Here is a 6,000-nt window from a genome sequence, read left to right as displayed (position 1 = left end):
CAATGACAGGGAAGTTAGTGTTAGGAAAAGAGCCAGCAGAACTGCTGGAAGCATTTAAATCTGTCAGGGGTGGCTCCTCCTCCTCACAGCTCAGTACTGGGGACAGTTCTCTTTGATATCTTTATAAATTATATGGATAAGGGGACCAAATGCACTCTCAGTAGATCTGTAGTCATCACCATGATGAGTGTCACTGTTGCTCTGCCTGAGTGTAAGAAGGCTCTACAGAGGCATCAGGACAGGCTAGATGTCAGCTGTATGACATTCAGCAAGACCAAGTGTCTGGTCCTACACTCGAGTTGCAACAACCCCAGGCAACACTACAGGCTTGGGGAAGAGCACAGAAAAGGACCCAGAGGTGCTGGTGGGCAGCAGGCTAAATATGAGCCAGCAGTGTTCCCAGGTGGCCGAGAAGGCCAACAGCATCCTGACTTGTGTTAGAAATAGTGTGGCCAGCAGGGCCAGGGTAGTGATTGTTCCCCTATACTTTGCACTGGTGAGACCACACCTTGAGCACCGTGTTCAGCTTTTGGCCCCTCACTACAAGAAGGACACTGAGATGCTGGAGCACATCCAGACAAAGGCAGCAAAGCTTGTGAAGGGTCTAGAGCACAAGCCTTGCAGGGAGTGGTTGAGTAAACTGGGGTTGTTGAGTCAGGAGAAAAGGAGGCTGAGGGGAGACTTTACTGCTCTCCACAACTACCTGAAAGGAGGTTGTAGTTTGGTGGGTGTTGGCCTCTTCTCTAAAGTAGCAAGTGATAGAACAAGAGAAAATGGCCTCAAGGTCTGCATGGGGAGGTTAAATAGGATATTAGGAAAAATTTCTTCAATGAAAGGGTTGTCAGTCTGTGCAACCGACTGCCCACGGCTGGGGTTGAGGCACCATCCCTGAAGGTATTTGAAAGCCATGTAGATTTGGTGCTTAGGGACATGGTTTAGGGGTGGACTTGGCAGTGCTGGGTTAACGCTTGGAGTAGATGACCGTAAAAGCCTTTTCCAACCTAAACGATGCTCTGATTCCCGGCGTTCCGCCAGCGGCCGCCTGGGGGGGCCGTTGCCCCACGGAGGAGCCGGGCGGGCCGGGCTGTGCAGCTGCCTTCCGGCCTGGACCGGCTGCGGGAGGGAGGAGGGATCGGAGTATGGGGGGCTGCTCCTGCCGCGGGCTGAGCCTGGCCACCTCCCTGGGATCAAAGCAAAACACGCTGGTCTCCTTATAACTAAAAAAAAACCAAAACACAACAAAACAAACAAAGAAACAACCCCCCCCCAAAACCAACAAAAAACACCCAACCACAAACAACCCCCCCAAAAAATAAGCCTAACCCCTCCACACACAAAAGAAAACACCAAAAACCCAAACCAAAGCAAACAGCAGACAAAAACACCCATATCCCATTCGAGCTTTAATTTTTATTTTTTTTTTAATAAGCTATTTCATGGCCTTTAACTGTACTTTGGCAATATGTGCAATTTTGCTCCCATGAAATTATTTATTTGACTAGCTTGTTTCAATAAAAAGGAGAGAACCTCAAACTTTTCAACTTCTAAAGTGGAAGCTTTTCCACTGTGACATTCAGCTGGTTTTATTCAGCACTACAAAAAGCTTGTATCTGAACTTACTTTATTTTAGGCTCAATTTGGTTTGATTTCAACTAAGTCTTTCCTGTCTCACTGCACTGCAGATGCTGGAGAGACATAGATGCCTACAGAGATTCCTGCACAGCCCTGGTGAGCAATCTATGGGCATGGAGGATCAGTCAGCCCCCAGACCCTGTACCACAGGCTCCAGGTGCTTCAGGAGGTCACAGCACAGTCACTGGGGTAGGGCAGCCAGCAGGAGAGTGGGCATGCTGCTGGCATCGTACCTATCCAGGCAGATTATGCTGGCTCACCAGCTTTGCTCCCCATCCTGTCCAGCCTCCCAAATAGAGGCCACCAAGCTCCTGGACCTGCCTAGGTGGGATTGTGCCACTGAACAGGGCAGGAGATCCCCAGTGGCAGAGCCTGGGAAAACTGACAGCAAAATGGGCATGACACTTTTATTACATGCAGAAGCAGCATTTAGGTAACATTGCAAGGATCTGCACATAGATAAAGTGACCTCTCTGTGTCCCTTCTCCTTCTTACCTATCACCACCATTATCACTATAGATCAAGGCTGTATTGTGGTTCTTCTTGTCACATCCAGACTTTTGGGTCTAAGATGGCAAATAATATCTATGAGATGAGATTTTAGCAGGCCCAGGACTAAATGCCCAGCTCTTAAGCGTAAGTGACCTCACAAGGAGATGTAATGGCTTCTGCTAGGATGTGTGTGCTGGTTTGAAGGGAATAGTGCAGAAAAGTGTCCACATGGCTCTAATCTCTGGCTCTACTAAGTGGTCTACAGACAAAATTAAAGCATAAGGTTTTTCCAGCATGACAGACTTATTTGTGAGTTTCTGGCAGCATGGCAAGCTATTGGGTTGTGAGTCAGGAGTCTGGTGAGCTATGGTATGCTCAGTTCTCCTGGCATGCTGCTAGGCTGATGGAAGGACTGTGATAGTCATGTGACTGTGAAGCAGTCATGATACTGCTGCCAATGGCCAGGGATCTTGTCTGCATGGTTCTTACAGCATCGTAGTGTTGTGCTCCCTGCTGCCCTAGGAGGAGATGGGCTCTGTCATCCACTGTGTTTGTAATGTATTCCCTGGAATTCAAGCTAAAACCTGTCCTGAAATACTGATCCAACTCATGTTTCCCATGATAGTGGTCTGCTGTTCCACAATCTTCAGTAGCCTGTTGAAGGCACTACAGGATCTGTATCCACTGTGGACACAAGGTCCCATTTCTACTGAGTTGCCTAAAACACAAAAAGAGAGATCATGAATAATTTTTTAGCCTATTCAAAGTGTTTTAGTGAGTTGACACCAGATCATTGTCTTTTGGTGGCCATCCCATTTTTCATCCAACAGGAGGAGTCCTAAACCCAGATTTACTGAGGTCTCCAGCACTGGCACTAGATACAAGTGATTCTTTCCAAATCCTGGAGACAATAGGGATGGGAGGAAGAGAAAGTCCTTTCTCTGCAAGTTTCATTATCCATGTTGCCTTTTTTTTAATATAATTTCTCTTTATTGTCTGGTGGTAATCTCTAAAAGCAGAGGCAACTTTGCCTATATTGAATGAATTGGGAAATGCTTAAAGAAGCTGTATGCCCCCTTACAGGATTCCAAAGAGATGAAAACCTTGATAGTGCCTTGCCTGATTTCTCTTTCACAGTGCACTCTTCCAATGATATCAGCTTTTGGGGCATGCTCTGCCTCCAACTGTGCATACAATGCTCACATTGAAATTAATAGAAGCATGATGTTACATTTGAAGTGAGAATCTGGGACAAAAAAGCTAAATTCTTGCTGGTAAAATCAATGTCAAAAGTATCTCTGGTTTCAGTTCTTGCTTTAGGGGCATTGGGTGTGTATAAGGCTGGAAAGAAGAATTTTTAAGAATATATGTGTCTTAGCAACAGCCACAGAAACAAAATAACATGAACTTTGGTTACATTTTATACAGGAGTTCAGAAACATGTTTTTGTGACCTCTCTCTAAGCGAAGATTTGTTGCTGTGTTTAACCCCACTGCCTGAATCCCAGTTCTACCCTTGAGGGATGAGGAATTGTTTGTAATTGATGGGCTCAACATAATACATGGGGATAAAATGCTGGGATTGAACTTTTACTGGTGACCTTAGATCTGCCATTTAGTAATGCTCCTATTGTGGTTTTTATGCCTCTACTGAACTGCTAAGAGTCCTACAGGACATCTTTCACATGCTTATCCTTCCATCATGCCAATATGATGAGAAAATGCTGTTGCCTACATCCAGGGCACAAGGTCAAGAGCACATTTCCACTGCACATAGGTGGCTTCCCACCCTCGGGCCCAGGTGACTTGCCCTGTGTCACTCAAAGAGACCCAAACCCAGCCTGCTTCCAGACAGAGACCCACACTATTGGGCCCTCCGTCCTCTCCCCTTAATAGAGGTGGTGTCTGGATAATCTAACATGCCTGCAGATTCATGGCTTGACTCAGATGCTCCAGGGGAGCCAGAAGCTGAGCAGCACCAGCTCTTGCAAATACACATCCTCTCATGCACACACAGGCAAGGGCCCACGGCTGAGCTGGTGGCTCATCATAGCCTGGGCAGTGATGGACACCAGTCCCAGGCAGCCCGTACATTGCCCAACCTGGGAGCAGAGGCCAACCACAGCACTGTTTCTGTCTCCTTTTCCATTTTGCTTAGGATTAACTTTTTTCATTGAGCATCGATGAGGTGAAGTTAAGCAGTAAAAGATCTCAGGCCTGAATCTGTCCTGATCTTTCCATAAGGAAGAGGAACCGAGAGCATTTGTGGGGAGACAGGCAGGAAGATTGTGCATCCCCTCTTGGATCATCCTTCAAGGGTAGTGGGAAATACAAATCCCAAGTGACCTGGGACATGGTGCCTGAGGGAGAAGTGCCATCTTCATCACCATTCCAAACAGCTGTTCCACTGTCACAGCAGAGAGGCATTGATCTCTGACATACGCCCACTCTTGCAAACCTTTCTGCATGCAAATAATTGAATAACTGCCTGTATAATAAGCTTCTCCATCTGTTAAAACATCCTGAACCCCAGCAAAGCTCTCACCATCAGCTGGCTTACAGGACTCAGCAGAGTAGGACAGCTCTTGTGATCAGCATTCTTACTCAGAAAGGGCATTGCCATCAAATGTAAGGCTTTAAGGTCCTTCTCTGAAGGAGGATGCCCTTTCATCTGGAATTGATCATTTGCTTGAATATGAATCTCTGTAGGAAGAAATATGGAGGGCCAAAACATCAGGATGAAGTTAGGGGATGCTTGGGACAGGCCTACCCATTCAGACTGTCCTGTCCTCCTTGGCACTGCCTGAATCCAAGCCCAAGCACAGAAGGTGTGGGCAGCCCATGCTGGCAGCTGGACTTGAGGCTCGCTGTTGACTGTCCTGCCTGGCCCTGGCAATTTGCCCTGTCCTGTCCTATTACCTAGATGAAGCAAGCATGGGTTTCCCTGAGCAAGCTGTGTGCCTGCAACTTCTGCTATGTAAAATCAGCCTGCAGCAGCTCACTGCAGAGATTTCGTAAGAGAGAGGAAGTCATGTGCTAGAAGCATTTGGTTGAGGTTTTCTCTGGCCAGAGTTCTGCCTGGAAGAAGCTCCTGTCCTTGTCTTGTGAGCTGGACTAGATCAGCAAATATGAACAGACATCAGGGGGGATGGGAATATGTTCCAGTCAGGCAGAGCAATCTCCTGTCTCTGTGGGTAGGCCAGCTGAAAGGCATATCCCTGAACCCAAATCATCCATCCTAACCACTGCATCGTGGCCTCCTACTTAGCCTTCAGCTGGTACCCCAGCCAAGGGGAGAAGAAAGGCAGAAGTGGGCTTAAATCCTGTCACCTTATGCTGACAGTGAGTATTTATCCTTTGCAGCTTCCTCCAAGCACTGATTTTCCCATCTCAGCTCTGTCCAGCTCTGCAGGTGAATTCCCAAAAGTGCTGTGAACTAACTGGGCCTCCTAAAGGTCTGAAGAATGAGGACATTGTTTACTCTTGGCTGTCCATGGGCATCAAGTGGTGTGAAAGAAATGTATGCCTCAGCTCCATCACTATCTGGGACCAAAAAAAAAACAGATAAAAGAAGAAAATCAGTGGGAGTTATCATTATATGGAGTTGCCATGGAAATAGCATGAGAGAGCTTGGAGGAGAGCTAGCACACCATGTCTCCAGGAGGGCATAAATCCCCTGCTAGCCTCACTCCTTTTTATCACATTAACAGGCAATATTCCTTACTTTAGCAAGAGGTGAGAAAACATCAAAGCACACTTTCAACATTTTTGCCTGTCCCTTGGTTTCTTTGACTAAGGCCTCCCTGACCCCTCAAGAAGTAGTGATGTGAACCTTAGTGAAACGGGAAAATTGTCCTGGAAACCATTTGATAATTTC

This window comes from Heliangelus exortis, chromosome 1 (assembly GCF_036169615.1).
Source record: "Heliangelus exortis chromosome 1, bHelExo1.hap1, whole genome shotgun sequence".
Classification (NCBI taxonomy): Eukaryota; Metazoa; Chordata; class Aves; order Apodiformes; family Trochilidae; genus Heliangelus; species Heliangelus exortis.
This window is presented reverse-complemented; position numbering follows the sequence as displayed.